The 18,456-nt window shown below is 39.8% G+C and overlaps 2 non-coding genes across 2 annotated transcripts; both read left to right on the forward strand.

Moving 5' to 3' along the window:
* Positions 1–17,889: 17,889 nt before the first annotated feature.
* Positions 17,890–17,961, forward strand: TRNAP-UGG (transfer RNA proline (anticodon UGG)). The gene has a single exon. It is a non-coding gene; the product is annotated as a tRNA-Pro (tRNA).
* A 217-nt stretch (positions 17,962–18,178) lies between these two features.
* Positions 18,179–18,250, forward strand: TRNAP-AGG (transfer RNA proline (anticodon AGG)). The gene has a single exon. It is a non-coding gene; the product is annotated as a tRNA-Pro (tRNA).
* The last annotated feature ends 206 nt before the right edge of the window (positions 18,251–18,456 follow it).

Raw genomic sequence — 18,456 nt, forward strand, 5'->3', positions numbered from 1 at the left:
GGCTTTAATGATAAGGTCAGGGAAACGCTTTTCCCCAAGTATGGAATGAAGGATTTTCTGAATAGTAACTTGTTAATGCATGGTATAGTTGTGACTGTAAAAGGGCATTACAATATGCGCACAGCGACCACCTAAAATAGGGTTTAGACGTGTAAAGACCTTAGTGAGCTGTTTGAACACCCAATTAGGTGAAGACCAATAGACTGACATCATTATCCAAACCACATAAGCTAGGCATTGGAGAGAGGTTGAGAGAAGATGTACTTGCCATCCACAGACTCTTCACGTCCCGAACTCTCCCTCCCTCCATCGCCAGGAACGCATAGGACAGATGCCATCAACTAAATTCCTCTCCAAGGTTTTGTAAGACTTATCTTGTATTGTTTTTCGTTATCTACTTTGTATATTCTTCCATTTTTGTTCGTATTAAATGTTTTACCTTTGTTTGCATCTAAGTGACTCTGCTTATTTTTGACGCATATACTCATATATATGTGTTTTCCAATTATGTGAAGTTTGTGTTGGCCCTTTATTTATTACAAGATACATTGTTTGCTTACATCCCCACAGAGAACTGCACCTAAGCAACTGTTCTACAAGGTAAGGAGACTTACGCAACACATTCAAACTTGTATCTATTGACTTTGTGAATTTGGCGTCACGTTCAGACTTTAAGAAGCCCCTGCTTTCTCAATGGCGCAGTTTACATGAAAGTGTACATGCTGTATGCCACATTTTAATATTTTCTTGAATAAATTCTCTCAATTTGGACCAGCTGTTTCACGTTGATTTTTCTACAGGAGTATGGCAGATTCCCAGAATGTATTCCTTTCCAAAATTAAAAGGATACACAAATGTTGCAACATGGGGGGGGGGGTGTCGAAGAGAAATAACTCCATTAGTAATAGACATTTATAAAGATGACTTAAACGAGCGAAGTGGCTAATCTTTTAAAACGCCTACCAGAAACCCGTTTAATGGTAAAAGACGACCAGTTATGGAAGTCATTAACCCCCGCTGCTGTGACAGACATACTTGGCATAGTTCCTCTGTAATAGAGCCTTTAGTCCTGTTAGATGGGTGCGTAACGGAGAGCTGCCCAGTTCACCTTCACAGAACCATAAGTGAATGGGAAAGGGTGGCGCAAGGACCGGGTCCTACAACCTGCATACTAGGTGTATAAATCTCTGCCAACAAACCATAACCTGTATGGTACCTACAGGGTGGCATGTTAATCTCACCTATAGCTCCATGAAATTGAGTAATGAGGTAATAAGAGCTAACACTCAACTCACAGGTATCTGAACATGGCACAGGAGGATCTGGGAATTTGGAATAAGATGGTCCTGTTACTTTAAGACAATCCCGCCACTTAATGTAGATTTGGATCCATTTACGGGAAGTAGAAGGGGTGCGCAGTTATAAGGTCTGGTAAAAGAAAGTGTAGGGCAGGGCATCATTTATACACATTCAGGGTTAAGAAGAGCTTCTGTAATATTTCCTGCAATTTGTGTTAAATCACTCCTTATTCATCTTATATTACTTCTGGAAGAAACAAACCAGACAGGAACGAGCAGAGCTAGCATCAACGGTACGGATATAAAGACACCACTATGCCGGTTTGTGTAGTGTGGTTGTGCGTTTAGTTGGTAGACATTCATTTTTGGGGTTTTAAGTCTTGGGTTATATGTATTGGATGCTATGACTAAGTTTCTGTGTGTATCTTTTTCAAGTGGGGAGTGTTAAGGTAGGTGAGGACTTTATATTTCTGAATAATATGTGCTTGATTACGTTTGTAAGTCACAGGATGGGGCAGAATCATTGGTATTGGGTCATTGAGGGTCTTTCGTTGTTGGGAATGGAGCTGGTGGTGTTGTGACTCGTAGATGACTCAGACACTACAGTTGTTGGCAGATTCTCCTGTGATGGGAGCTGAATTGGGCGGCTTGGCTGGCGCTTGATTCTCACGGAGCGAGATATGGAAGTTTAAGACATCAAGCACTGCCCGATTCCCAGGAAATTTCAATCCCATCAAACCGAGAGGAAAAACCAGGATGAAGAAGCCACAGACACCGAGCCAAACAGAGCTGAGCGCATTTTAAATATTTCAATGAATCCATTTGCAAGTCCTGGGGAGACAAAGTAGCAGATATCGCGACCGCCCCAGACGCCCTGATAAATCTTTTGGGACACGGAACAGACTATAAAAGGCTCTGCATATCTCAAATGCAACTATCCGACCAGCTGCTACGACTAACACTGCAAAGAAATGTAGGGCTATTTACACCCTCACTGTGTCCTTACTGAGCTCCTTCTATGTAGGACCTGCTAGTCCTAGACTTTATGTTTGATAGGACTGAAAGCGTAGAAACATATATATATAGAAACCTATAACCGGCCGGTAGATCGGCCCCATCCAGCCTGTTTCTCCTGCTTTAAGCCTTAAATCAGACGTTGGTTTCAGCGTAGATTCAAGAGCTGTATGTCTATCTCATGTATGTTTAATACCCTCACTGTATTACCCTCTACCGCTTCTGCTGGGAGGCTGTTGCACCTCTCAGTAAAACTTTAAATTCCTTTTATTAGTCAGATTGCGGCCTCCTGCTCTACTACAAAGCTCTGTGGAACATTCTAGAACATATGGACTAATGAGTTGAATAGTGGAGGAAGTAACAGCATGGGGGAGTAAATTAGGAACAGTGCAGCTATTTTAAGATGTTAACCCCTTCCTGCCCTGTGTGCATATTCAAGACACCTGAACAACAAACTCCAGATACAGATTTCCATAAAATTCTATTTTAACCAGATAATCAGTCACCCAAATAATTTAACCCCTTACAAGATAAGAGCTGTGGGTTTGCTTTTCTTTGCGTTTCTTTTCTTTGCGTTTCTTTGCATGTCAGCAGGTTATGTGTTCCATTTTGTATTTCCTGCAGTGACTAACATCTTATTACATACACTGTGAATCTCTAACAGCAAAAGCCTCCCGTCTGAGGAACCCACCCCAGTATCCTAAACACTTCCCCAGTTGGTTTCAGGGGTACAGCAGAAGTTTTCATTCTAATCCCTATCAGCACAGAAGGAACCCATTGTCTCTCAAACTCCCCAAATCCTTCCTAGAAACTCCTACAGCTCCTTGCTCTAATTATCAGAATTATTAATTCCCTCAACTCCAGCAACTCCAATGTACCCAGCAACACAAAAACCAAAATGGCTGCTCCACTGCTTTATATAGAGAGGAGCATGTGACTCCGCCTTCTCATTGAGAACTGTGTGACTCCGCCCACTGACAGAGCCACTCCGATCTGCCAATCATTGACCCGTTCCTGACTCAGTCCTTTCAGGATCCGGCAATTTGGCCAATAAGCTGCTAGATAGAGGTATTAAGTTATATTTACATTTCCAGGCACATCCGGGCTGGCAAACTGCAACTCCCATCAGGCTCAGGTAGACAGGTAGACATTTTGGCTTTTAAGCATCATGGGAAATGTAGTTTGACAGTGGCTGGAGGTGTTCTATTGGTCAGCTTTCAGAAAAGTGAGTGAGTGAGTGGGTGGAGTCACATGTTCTCTATATAAAGTAAGAGATGGCAGCCGTTTTTTGTTTGTTGCTGGGTGGAAATGAAGGATGTTGGTTTGAGAAATGGGGGAAATTCAGATAAGTAGATTTGGAGCTGTAGTTAGAGGGGACTTTGGGGGAGGGGATTGAGTTGTTTATAGAGAATATTGTTAGGAGTTTTAGGAGATACTCTGAATAAGTGAAGGTTCTGAGGGCCCTAGTTACGGGGTGAGGGGCTTCTGGCTCTGAATACTCGTTTCTCTTTACCTGTTTGTGTGACTCATGAGCTGGGGGTATCTGGGTAAGATGCTGCATGCGGTTCCTGTATGGTGTTACATAAACCGAGGCTGTATTGGTGTAGTTCGTGTACTGGTTGGGTAAGGATTGGCTCATTAGTGTTTAGTAGTTTCTGTGTTCGTTATGCACAGGATTAAGCTGTTGAGGTACCCAGGGAGGTGCTGGGATGTAAATGGTTAATTGTGTGGGGTAAATGGGCTGCCTCACTGTTGCTCTGTCCTGCTTTCTTGATAGCAGAGCGCCCCGTTGAAATATTTACAGTCATGGTGTAACATTATGCGGCTGCCCAATTCCTTCTAAATCCCAGACAAACCAAGTCTCTCTGTTCTCGCTGGTAAACGTCCCCACCGTCCACGCCTGCTAACGCCTGTGTAAACTACTAGTGTCATTACCTCTAATAGCCTCAAACAAAATGAATGCATAAACCTGTATAGTAAACTCTGTTCATTGTAAAGGAGTCACAGGTGTGCGGTGTACATGTAGTCTGAATATCTAAATATCTGTGACCAAGTTAAAGCAAAAACCACAGCTTCTACATATTAGAATTGGGCTATTTTTTTTATTTTTTTTTATTTCCCCTCCCCCCCGTTTGGTTCTCTACCATAAACCGATTCCCCGTTAGACATCACCTGTACACATACTCTACCTTTCTCTATAGGCGTTACAAGATCATTAGATGTCTTCACGCTCTGAACATGCGCTCTGGTTATGAAAACATGAATGATATATAGTTTCAGTTTGATGAGGCAAACTATTTGTTTAACACAGTGTAGTCATGCAGAGAAGGCTAAATGTTCCGGTTCTGACATATCTGGAAAAAACTAAATCAGGATACTCTAATTTATAAAATAATTGTGTACTACTGACAGGTACTCCCAATACTCTCATAGGGAATAATGTCTCTCCTTTACCTGCCGTTGGTATTAAAGATGTACCTTTACACATCATTACTACATCCAACCATTTATTTACCCACGAATCAGCAAGATTTCGAGCAAATGTAAATTCTTCAGGTAAACTACGTAGAATTCCTAGAGGAGTAATACCCCCTTGGAATGCTTGTGCCATTACTTTGAAATCAGTAGAATATTCAATTTGGATTTCCAAGCTCTGGCTGCTTCTGATAAATCAGCGTCAGTCATTAAAGCCATGGCTGCTTCCTGGAGATGTCGCACTGCAGGTCCGATCACAGAAGCTGTTTTTATTATTATTTTCTCCAAGGTTTTGGTTAAACCTTGTTGAATGTTTCTTTACTTCCTATTAACCCTGCAGTTTCCAAATCAGACTTTAGTGTCTTAATATCCATAATATTAAGTAGACTTTACTGTATTTACACCAGTTAAAAATCCTTATATTACATATTTTTCCTATTCACATTTGTATTTCTACCAAACCATTTATCACCTCTTTCCATATTTAAAAAATATTTTGCCTTGTGGAAATCTATTTTCCACTCTTAAAATTCCAAATTATTGTTATAAATTTACCATCTAAAAGGAGAGGTTTGGAATGGAGAGTTTACCTGAAATGGCCTTGATTCTTCAGTTTGTTTTCACACAGATATTGTTGGTGAGATGATGGTAACATTTACATCTACACATCTCCTTTCAGAATTTCCATTCTTAAACACTGAAATCCCATTATTGAGTAGGCCGGTCTGATGTAAATCTCCTCTCAGGCCATTCTACTCTACCTACTAAACCTCCTATGTATCACTCGGATTTGCATTGGAAAAACCTTCCCAGGATCATCATCCTTACTCCATGTCATTAAAGACTCAGATAACACCGACTCGGTACTACACGTTAACACTGATTGATCCCTTCCTTCTAGGATCTCTACAGGATTAGGAAATACTTCTATATCAGGAATAATCAAATCTTCTAGTTATTGCCACAGTTACAAACTTTGAATCCCTCAATGCTTGTATTTTCCATACTATAGGTGTTTAATGTTATTTTGTAGTATTTGTTCCTGGTTGCAGTAATTTATACCATACTTGTTCTGTGTAATACCTTTGTTCTAGTTTCTCTATCTTTAGTTACTGTCAAGCCTGGAGTATTTGGTGCTAGATCTCCAGACCAATTTACTATCACATCACCATGTATGACTACACTCAAGTACGCTACTTCATTTATAATATGATCCCAAGACCCAAATTTATCATGTGTGTAGGTCCCTTTAGTCCAACTAAATAAATGTTTAGGCCGTATCGTAACATTTAACTTCCATTACTTTGTCTAGTAAAGTTAATTCTGATTTTACACACTGATAAGTACCCTTTCACTACACCAAAACACACATGACCATTCAAATCATCCATTTCTCTTTCTAATAATGTCTGGGAACCCTTGAGTATGGCTGTCGAATCTGTAGATCTTCCATTTGTGGATCCTCCATCGGTATTGTCGCAGTCAGAGCTGCTATAAACAAATTGTCTCTTCTTGAATGTCAAATGTCTTTGCCATAAGGAACATTTGTTGGAGTCTGCATCACCCATGGATCTGTTTTGTACACACTAGGGGAAATATACAATATCAGTATTTAGTTATATACAATTTACATTGATCAGAAAGAACCCAAAATTTTCTTGTCTGCGTTTGTTACTCGTATTATCCAATGGTTGTTGAACTTTTAACATTATCTTGCCGTTGTATCTAATATTATACGGGCCTTCCCAATTTGCCTCCCATGCACCAGTTTTCCTAAGTGGGGTTTTTTTTTTTTTTTGTTTTTTTTTTATGACCATACCCCCTTTGAAAACCATTTTCTGCATACAGGTTGCTGCAAATGGAAGGAGCTCTGCTAAGTTATCTTGCAGCAATTGTAACCATTTTGTTTTAGTTAAAGCATCTTTTTGTGGCGTAGACAAATATGGTTCATGAGGGAAAGCAAGTGGCATTTTTCTACCAGTCATAAGTTTTAAATGGTGTATACTGTGTAGCCGATGTTGTACCTCTAATACCCACAACAGCTGGGAGGGCTTCCACCCATGTTTTATCTTTTGTCAAGTAACATTTTTGCAAGTCTTTATTTCAATGTTCTATTTGTATGTTCCATAATACCAGATTGTGGGTGATATGGGACGTGAAATTGTTGATCTATTCCCAAAATTGCACATAAAGACTGCATAACCTTACCAGTGAAGTGAGTACCTCTATCGGATTCTAGGAAAACCCCATCTGCTGAAGATATGACACCACAAAGCTTGTGCTGTACAAAAAGAATCTCCTTAATGGTGTATTTTCTAAATGGGTAGAATGTATATCTACTACCACTAAGGCATATTTCAACCCATTTTTTCCTGATGGTAATGGACCATCTGCTGGTGCTATGCATTGCATTGGTGGTTTGTCCTTTGGGCCTAGGATTTACCTGTGCACAGATGAGACATGATTGCACTACTTGCTGTACTGTTTCTTCCATTTTTTCCCCCCAATAAAATATCTCCTTTTTAGTACTTCTAACAACCTCTTGTCCTATATGACCTAGGCTTTCATGATTTATACTGTGTAAAGAGTCTTCAAATGTTCAGCCATAACAGGATGTAATTCTCCATTGTGGTCATGACACAAAACTCCGTTCTCATGAACAAATGGAGGCTTCAGATCAACCCGAGAGGCAGCAAATCCTGGAAGTTGAGAAGCAAGTTCAAATATAGCTTCAAGTGAATCTTTGTGTTTTAACACTTTGTTTGACGCATCTACAAAGCCTCTTTTCCATATGGGTAAATGTTCTGTCAGTGATCTTACTACATATGAACTATCACTATAGATCACTAGGGGGGCCTTTACTTTCCTTGTCCTCAATCTCCAATGCAATTTTTCATCTTCCAATTCTGCGCGTTGTGCTGAGAAGGGTCCTGGCAATTTATGTTCTATGAATACCCTCTTTCTGGATACCAAATGGAATATCCTGTGTAATAATTTCCATCTGGACGCATCAACAAAAACGGATTCATCAAATTTTCCTACCTCCTTTCTGAAAGCCGAAGGAAGATCTAAGTTTACAATAAACTCATGTGGTTTACCTTCATACTGCATAAGTTGTGGAAGCTCATACTTAGCCTTATGATCCACCGTCATTCTTTTTAGAAGACAATGCCAACAACCACTGTGAATCTGATTTGACAGACCTGGTATTCCCTTTTCAAGTTGTTAGGGATATTAATGAGACAAAATCGGTAAAACCAATATTTTATCCACACGCAAAATAACGACGCTGCCAAATGTTGTAGTACCACATCCACAATATAAATTTAAGGAGATACCCTATATTTTATCTCCGATCCTAAATCCTTTCAGATCGCCGAAAATTATAATTCAAATCAGATATATATCACAACGATAATCAATCAAAAATATTTATTGTGAATACAATTTATAAAATATCTGAGTCACACTGTGCAGAATATAAAATACAAAGTTCTTAAAACATGTCAAAAATAAATCAATTCAAATACAGTATATTATCGATAGTTATCAATATGAATTAATACTTTATGAGTCTAACACACACAATTAATTTCCATCCCACTCAGCAACCAAAAATGATAATCAGGGCGGTAATAAAAATATCACTCTCTATATGTTAGTTTAACTAATATAACAGATTCAAATAATTTAATGTCTAAGAGTGTTTAGTGAAATTCCTAATAGATGCAAATAATGTCAAACTTCATCTACAGGTAAAAATACCTTTTCATTATTGTTATCACGGGTTATAAGCTGCAGTCTCACAAGCCGTCATATACAATAATGCAATATACTACTTCCCAGAAACAGGGAATTCTATACGAAGACAAAATTCATCTCTATTCAGAATAATAAAACAATTATATTTACCACCACTTGTTGCTGCTGTCCAACTGGTCCTTGTAGAAGTTAATCCAGGTTCAGTGGCAAGAAATTAAGTGGGGAAGAATATAACTTACTAAAAGTTATATAGGTTGGGACTCAAAGTAATTCTAAGAGTAAGATTATGGTGCCAGGATCTTGAGTTTCCAATTCTTTGGGGTAAATTTAAATGAAATGAGTCCGTCAGGGGCTATCTATTTTCCAGGGTGAGTTCTATAGGGTCAGTTTCTTAGGGTAAGAGTCCTTCAAGCTCAGAGTTTTAAGGTGAGCCCCCAAATTATTAAAAATCTTAGCTTTTAAAGACAGGGCTTATTATCATAGCCTCCACCTCTTGATGGAATTCTCCAATCACAACGGTGGGTTTTACCCATTATAATTAGGATTTCTACTCATTTTAACACCCTTGTAATTTCTTAATTTACCTGCGAGAGATGCTCTGGTCTAAGAAATAACTTAAGACCGTTACAGATGTGTTAGGAATTTATCCTTGGTCACTTATCTTTAGATGTTACCTCCTAGATAGTAAATCAGGTCTTTGTAGTCACCCATATCTCCAGACGTTGCCTCCTAGGTAGTAAATTAGGTTTTGGGGGTCTTACGACGTATCCCCCATTCTTTTTACATACCTAAGGATATGCAGTGTCTACTCCTTAACTTTCTCATGGAAGATAACATTCATAGGATCATATATACTGAATACTTCTTTGTTCTCAATTATAGAGGGAACAAAGACACACAGAAATAACCGTTATATGATTAAATAAAATGGCTCTGACTCCGTTTTGTACTCATGTATTCTATATGTTCTGTATTTACATGTTTTCTAGCATAAAATATCTGATATATATAAATACATATTCATGTATTATGTATGCGTTAAAAATAGGCAGTCACTTAGATGCAAACAAAGGTAAAACATTTAATACGAACAGAAATGGAAGAATATACAAAGTAGATAACAAAAATAATACAAAATAAGTCTTACAAAACCTCCAAGAGGAATTTAGTTGATGGCATCTGTCCTATGCGTTCCTGACGATGGAGGGAGGGAGTGTTCGGGACGTGAAGAGTCCGTGGATGGCAAGTACATCTCTCCTCAATCTCTCCTCCATGCCTCTCCAATGCCTTGCTTATATGTGGTTTGGATAATGATGTCAGTCTATTGGTCTTCACCGGATTGGATGTTCAAACATCTCACTAAGGTCTTTACATGTCTAAACCCTATTTTAGGTGGTCACTGTACGCATACTGTAATGCCCATGTTATCAAATATTATTGCTGACAAAGACAGTAGAAAATGTCTAGTCTATGATATATCACGAGTTGCGCCAACATATCTACTAAGAGGCGTAACCTGCTTAAAAAGTAACCAATCAGAATGATGCATGCAATTAGAAGCAGATAAGAAGTATAAGAAGTTATATAAACCATGTAATCCAAATACGTAATTAGACAACGCTTCGACTTTTGTGTGTTGTGTGCCTTGTCTCGATTATGCGCATGATCTAAATAAAGAAAAAACTTTTTCTGAGGAGAATTCGACCATTAATTCAACCAACAGTAACACTCCCCTCAATTACCTGAGCTGCAGCACAAAGGAAAAAAAACACCAAAAAAGCACCCAAAGCAGATTACGGAGTAATTAAATGCAATCAAATAAGCTTTTTACACCAGTTGTACTCCTCCAAGGGAACTCCTGTTTCTTCTTAACACCTACTTAAAATTGCCTACTTGAAAAGACTCAAGTGGAGCAAGCTCCAGTAAAAGACACACTAAGTACAGTTAGGATTTAAGCCATGAAAAAGCCATGTCACGAGCATGGAGGGTTTGTAGGAGAAGAGGGCTGTCGACTGCCAAAGGCTGCTGAGAGGTCCAAGAGAACAACCAGTGAGAATTGGCCTGTCGTTTTAGCTGTGAGGTCATTAGTAATCTTAGTCAATGCAGTCTCTGTTGAATGCTGTGGACGGAAACCAGATTGTAGAGTTTGACGAGAGAACGTTTGTCACTTGATTGTAGGTTAGTCGTTCCAGCAGTTTGGAAGCTAGCGGGAGAAGTGAAAGTGGATGGTAGTTTGATGGGGATGTGAGATCAAGTGAAGGTTTCTTTAGGATGGAGAGATGATGGCATGTTTGAATGAGGATGGGAATACACCAGGGGACAAAGATTAAAGATGTGGGTTGGGGTAAGGACACTGGGGTGAGGTGGCAGGAGATGTGAAGGTGCAGGGTCGAGGGGGACAGGTGGTGAGGTGGGAAGACAACAGGACCTTGGAAACTTCGAATGGTGTAACTGGGCTGAAGCAGGTGAGGATGGATTGAGGTGAGGTTGAGGTACCATACGATTGACACTCTGGGGGAGGATGTTATCCCTGATGTCAATTTGTTTGAAGTAGGTGGCAAGCTCTTGGGCAGAGAAGTTGGAGGGCAAGGGAGGTGCTGTGGGTCTGAGAAGGGTTTTAAACGTGGAGAACAGACGTTTAGGGTTATGGGAAAGAGGTGTTTAATGAAATGTGTTTGTTTGGAGAGATGGAGGGCCGATGTACAGGAGCGGAGCATGAATTTGTAGTGTATGAAGTCTTCGGGTGAACGAGACGTCCTCCACAGGCGCCTTCAGCGATACGTGAACACCTTTTGAAGAAGGCGCGTCTGTTTGGAATGCCATGGCTGAGGTGGACGGCGTGGGGGATTGCGTACAGTTACAGGGGCAACCATATCTAGGGCTGAGGCTATTGTATGGTTATACTGAGTTGTACCTGTCAGGACAGGAGGAGGAGGATATACTTGAGTGGCCATAGTGTATCTGGAAGCTGTGGAGTGCTGAGGTCACGGTAGGCTTAGTCTTGTGGTGGTTTCTTGGGTACAGAAGGGGTGTGTGGTATGTCGAAACTAAATGTAAGCAGGCTGTGATCAGACAGATGGGAGAGCTGGAGAACTGAGATGTGGAACAAAGGTGGGAGAACACTAGATCGATTTGATGACCGCCACGGTGCGTTGGGGAGTTAGTCCATTGTGAGAGTCCGAGGGAGGAGGAGAGTGAAAGTGGTTTGGAAGCAGCAGGTAAGGAGGGGTCATCAATAGGTAGACTGGTTTAAGATTGGAGGGAATGCGGTAGGTAGTTAGGCCAGGGTTACGTTCGAAGTCACCTGAGCACAGAAGGAGTAGGATACAGACGGAAAACAAATGGGAATGTGATTTGTGGGCATTGGATGTCTTTACTTGCTTAGTGGTGTTGGGGCATGAAGAAAACAGAGGCAGATGAGCTGGGGTGGGGTAATAGATGGGATGGAGTTATGTGGACTGTAGAGGGTTTGTCAAGGAGTCTAAAGCTGCAGAGATTGTGATTTGTGGGAAGAGGACATAGAAACATGTATGGGTTCATAGTAGGGAAGGAGGTCAAGCACAAATACGGGGAGAGAGTATAAAATTAAACATTTTATCAACTGTAACACCACCAATGTGATTTACATGTTGGAATGTCAATGTGGAGCTCAATATATAGGGCGAACCTCTAGAAAACTGAAAATTAGGGCCCTTTAACACATAGGAGGTATTAGGAACAACAACCCTAAACATAGCGTGCCTAGACACGCAAACAACTGTAAAGATTTCTCTTTTGAGAATTTTAAAATTATAGGGATAGATATTGTCACCCCACATTGGCGTGGAGGAAACATTAAAGAAATGCTGGCCAAACGAGAGACTGAATGGATCTATATGTTCCAGACACATAAAAAAAGGGGGGACTTAATATGGAACTTGATATTTTAGCATTTATGGATTAATTTATTAACCATTGTATCACAGCTCCACCTTATTTTTATTTATATTCTTATATTTTTATACAATATATTTTAATAGGTCTATCTCGTTTTTTAAAAATGTTTTTCTTTTACACATACCCCATAACATGTCTTTTTACAATATTAGATTATTATATTCATACAGGTCTATAGTATATCACATGCTACTTTATATTTGGTCAATATTTTATATTTGGTCAATATCTACTGATTTTATTATGATTCTTAATAGATTACAATACTTGCAACATATATATTATAATCTTATTTTAATATTTCAGTACTTCCTACATATAGACTTATAACATACTGTAACATATTAGAATATTCTATCTAAATATTTTAGTACCTCCTATGGACTAAAATTGCATATTTTATAACAATAGAATTAGACCATCATCCTGATCTCTATAAATATTTATATTATATTTCCTCTATTTTTTTATTTTTTTTTATCTTCAGTATTCTGATCTCTATTAATAGCTACATTCAAATTTTTTCTATTTCTATATTTTTTCTAATTCTTCATATCTAACACATAATCAGTGGCGTCGCCAGGGGGGGCCAGAGGGGGCCATGGCCCCCCCTACATTATGCTGTGCCCCCCCAATTGAAACGCTATACCATTATCATTACACTAAGCTCCAATTGCAGCCGATGCGGCTGACAGTTTCAAAGCAGCTGTAAAACCCCCTCTGCTGGCCGCTTAATGGATTGCCGGCATGCCGATCACTGAATGAGGCTCTTCGTCCCGCCCCTCTGAAGGGGGCGGGCTCTTACGGAACAGTTGCTTGTCACTGCAGCACGAGGGAGAAGAGCAGCAGTCAGTGGTGTTATGGTGGAAGAACGAAGGCCTGCAAAAAAAAGTATTTTATTTTAAATAAATAGTGGAGGTGACAGAAGGAGGGACATTAACAAGGGGGGCTGCCTTGGCAAAATTAAATAATACACAAAGATGGTGGCTGGGGACATAATTACACATCAGGGTGGTTAGAAGGATGTCACATATATCAATACACAAACGGGGGGGTTAATACACATGGGTATGGGGGCCATTATATTAACCATTACAAGGGGTTGGTGCATCAATACACAAGGGAGGGGGGCTGGCTGGGGGCATCAAATAAATCAATACACAAGGGAGGGGGGCTGGCTGGGGGCATCAAATAAATCTAGAATTGTTGTTTTTGTCACATGAATTAATCTGCTGTTTAAAAGTTCTAAGACTTTATGGAGTTTTAACTTAGTGTGTGAAAAGCAAATACACAAACAGAACCCATCAGCAATTTATTCTTGCAGCTCATAACTACAACACCCCTCATATGGCCCTCAGGAGCCTTATGTGTATGATGGGAGTTAAAGTCCTAAGCAGCGAGGAGTTCAGATGGTTCGTGAACATCCATTAACAAGGGTGTATTGCAAAAATGCACAAAGGGGGGTGGCTGGGGGGGCACAAATACACAAGGGTCAATACACACAAACAGAGCAATGTGGAAGGCATTTTATATGGTTATCCCATCCTGATGTGGGGGTCCATGTGGCAGCAGAGCCTGTCCTGGGGTATGTGTTTGGGTGTCAGTGTGGCAGAGCCTGTCCTGATATGAGTTTGGTCATCTGTTTCCTGGCACTTTACTTGCTGTAGAGGGTTAAATAGAACTTTGTAATTTTTATTTACCCAGATTCTGTGGTCACTTCAGAGGACAAAACTTTCTAGGCCTAGAAATCAGAGGAAAAGTAAAGGTTTTGTGTTATTGACTCTTATTTCAATCTGAATATATTATTAAAAGGAAACGTAGATGTTGGTTCAGAGTTTGTGAAACTCAGTTCTTGATTACAGTATACAGGACGCTATTCCCCTTTGGTTTCACAGACCAGCTTAGTTATATGCAGCTGTGTGCATTGTGTTATCTGTGATGAGGCGTTCATTTGGTGACGCAGAGCTAAGATGGTTGTGTTGCATTAATGGCTAAAAGTTTTGTTGAAGTTTCATATTTCGTTTTCAAGAATATTGTTAAGAATAATGCTGTCACTGTTTTGTTGCGCTGAATAAAACGACTTTTTCATCTAAAAATTTTTGCAGTAGCAAATGTTTGATTCCATTATGTCTAATCTTAATTTATTTGGGCCTTTTAACTTTTTTGGATGTCAAATAGTGTGTAAAATTCTGTTGATTTATGTATCGGCTAAGTTTCCATACATTATTTATGTATACCTGCAAATACAGGGTTTTTTTTTGTCTAATTCAGTTGCATGTGCTGTTTCCATGTGTTTATTTGATCTATACCTGAACTACAGGGTGTATATGTTTTGGCAGCAGGGGCTAATATTTATTTATATATTGGCAGCAGGGTCTAATATTATATATTGGCAGCAGGGTCTAATATTATATATTGGCAGCAGGGTTTAATATTAATATATATTGGCTGCAGGGGCTAATATTAATATATATCGGAAGCCGGGGCTAATAATATATACCGGCAGCAGGGTCTAATATTAATATATATCGGCTGCAGGAGCTAATATTAATATATATCGGAAGCAGGGGCTAATATTAATATATATCGGAAGCAGGGGCTAATATAGAGATAGATATAGATAGAGATAGATATAGATATAGATAGAGATAGATAGAGATAGATATAGATAGATATATATATTGGCAGCAGGGGCTAATATTTATATATATTGGCTGCAGGGACTAATAATATATATCGGCAATAGGGGCTAATATTAATATATGTTGGCAGCAGGGTATCATTTTTATGTATATCGGCAGCAGGGTATAATATAAGTATGTATCCGCAGCAGGGGCTAATATTAATATATATCCACAGCAGGGGTTAATATTAATATATATCGGAAGCAGGGTGTAATATTTATATATATTGTCAGCAGGGGCTAATATTAAAGAATGAAAAATAACTGTCACTTTAGCTGTTATTTTGAAATCATATTTCAATCAGTCTTTACTTCAAAGAGATAAGTGCATTTTATGTAGTTAAAAATGCACTTCTAACGTGTGTGTATATTTATATATATATATATATAGTGTATATGTACCGTTTTATAATTGGCCCCCCTACTTTGGTCCCTGGCCCCCCATGTGCCCCCCCCTAAATATGAAAGCTGGAGACGCCACTGGGTTTATACAGTAGTGATGTCCGGATCATGAACGAATCGTTCATTTGATCCGATTCTTTTTAGTGATCCGGATGAATCGGTTCAGTAGACTGAACGATTCATTTGTAGCGGTTCAGTCTGTGAATCATGCAGCTGTAACCTGATCCTAGAGCTGTGAGTCATCTGCAGAGCACTCAGACACAGACTCTGGGGTCAGGTTACAGCTCATTAATTCACAGAGGAACGATGACTCAGAGTCAGAGAGTCGTTCAAAGAGTCAAATGATCCGAAGAGTCGAATGATCCAAAGACTCGAATGATTCAAATGATTCGAATCTTACAGGGATCCGGATCTTACAAGGATCCGGATCTTACAGAGATTCGAATCATTCAGAGAATATTACTGATACCGTACTTTTATAAATAAATACATTAATAATGTTCACACTGCCCCCAGGATTTAGATTCCCCTGAGTTTGCCCCCCCTTTACCTATAACTGCACCTACAGTTAACTTGGTTAATTTAATACTCAGTCATCAGCATAAATTTAACCCTTATACCCCATCAACCATAACTGCCCCTGGAATTAACCGTAAAGATCCCATTAACCACAAAGGCCCCTGAAATTAACCCTAAATACTCCATTAACCATAACTGCCCCTAAATTAATTGCATGTACTCCAGATAAATTACCTAATAAATTGGTATGGTTGATGGGGTCTTTAGTGTTAATTTAGGGGCAGTTATGGTTAATGGGGTCTTTCGTGTTAATTTAGGGGCAGTTATGCTTAATGAGGTGTTTAGGGTTAATTTGGGGCAGTTATGCTTAATGGGGTGTTTAGGGTTAATTTGGGGGCAGTCATGGTTGATGGGGTATTAAGGGTTAATTTTAGGGGCAGTCATGGTTGATGGGGGTGTTTAGGGTTAATTTAATGGTGAGGGTTAATTTAATTAATTTAATAAAGTTAGCTTAAGGTGCAGTTGCAGGTAAAGGGGAATGTAAATCCTGGGGGCAGTGATTATTAATGTATGTATTTATAACAGTATGGTGATATTATCTGACTGATTCGAATCCCAATGAAGACAGTCGTTCAAAGATCCGGATCTTACAGTGATCCGGATCACTGTAAGATTTGGATCCCTGTAAGATCTGAATCTTTGAATGACTCTCTGCCTTCATTGACATCACTGGAGTAGGCAGTGGGGAGGATTCATTGAGTAATGAAAGGGGTGGGGCCAATCGTTACTGGAGTAACTCCTGTGAGTCACACTGAGTGATCCGAAGATTCGGATCATTTCAGTGAACTTCCCATCACTATCATACAGTGCAAATGCTACGAACCCTAAACTGTTATTACCCCTAGTAACGAAACAAACAACTAAAAAATAGTAAAGGGTAACAAATTAATACACCATTCCACCAACCAATGATTGTGGAAAAAATACTTAACAAAAAGGAGTCTCAAATGACAATATTATAGAATTCTCCAATGTTGGTCAACAGGCAAATAAAAATGTGAAAAAAAGATACACAGCATATGTATAATACTTAGGAAAACTTTTAAAGAAACTTTTAATGTTTTTTAAAGAATCCCCCCATCTCGGGACTCAACCAGCATAAATATAGTATCCGTCTGTCTATCTCCTGTTTGAGTTGTTGTTGTTGTTGTTGTTGTTGTTGTTGTTGTTGTTGTTGTTGTTGTTGTTGTTGTTGTTGTTGTTGTTGTTGTTGTTGTTGTTGTTGTTGTTGTTGTTGTTGTTGTTGTTGTTGTTGTTGTTGTTGTTGTTGTTGTTGTTGTTGTTGTTGTTGTTGTTGTTGTTGTTGTTGTTGTTGTTGTTGTTGTTGTTGTTGTTGTTGTTGTTGTTGTTGTTGTTGTTGTTGTTGTTGTTGTTGTTGTTGTTGTTGTTGTTGTTGTTGTTGTTGTTGTTGTTGTTGTTGTTGTTGTTGTTGTTGTTGTTGTTGTTGTTGTTGTTGTTGTTGTTGTTGTTGTTGTTGTTGTTGTTGTTGTTGTTGTTGTTGTTGTTGTTGTTGTTGTTGTTGTTGTTGTTGTTGTTGTTGTTGTTGTTGTTGTTGTTCCCCCCCCAAGCTTGGCAGCGCTACACGTCGCCGCGGCTCTTCTCTGTGGGCCGTTGCTTTTAAGATGGTGCCGCCTATCCCTTTTCTACTCCCATAAAGGAAGAAGCTGTTGGTTTTGAACCGGAAGGTTCTCCTGACGGTCAACATTCGGGCTCACGCCGGGGGACTTTCACTATCTGTCTGGCTCGTTGGTCTAGGGGTATGATTCTCGCTTTGGGTGCGAGAGGTCCCGGGTTCAAATCCCGGACGAGCCCGAGCGCTCAGCGCCGCCTTATTTTAGGAGGACCCTTACCTTTCTGCTCCGCCTCAGAGAAAATGCCACTCGGGTGCCGTCGCTTTGCAATGGGAAGTTTCTCTCGACAGTGCTTGGCTGCAGAGAGCGAGAGGCTTTGTCGCTCGACGTCCCTTTAGCCTCCCTGCTAAACTTTCTCTTCTTCCGATCACCGGGCCCGGATCAGCTGCCAGCTGTCTGGCTCGTTGGTCTAGGGGTATGATTCTCGCTTAGGGTGCGAGAGGTCCCGGGTTCAAATCCCGGACGAGCCCACACAGCAGCTTTCGTGCGCGCCCTCTTTTACGTCCTTTCCTTGAGATGACGGAAAATCGTCCTCCAGCAAACGGGGCGATTCGACTACCTCGGCTCCAATCTACACTGGAAAGGCATGGTTTGTGCTGACTCGAAGGATGCATTTTGAAACGGGGAATGGTCATTTAATGCTAGACCCTGAAACCTGGCTTTTTACGTCTTCTTC

This window comes from Spea bombifrons, chromosome 1 (assembly GCF_027358695.1).
Source record: "Spea bombifrons isolate aSpeBom1 chromosome 1, aSpeBom1.2.pri, whole genome shotgun sequence".
Classification (NCBI taxonomy): Eukaryota; Metazoa; Chordata; class Amphibia; order Anura; family Pelobatidae; genus Spea; species Spea bombifrons.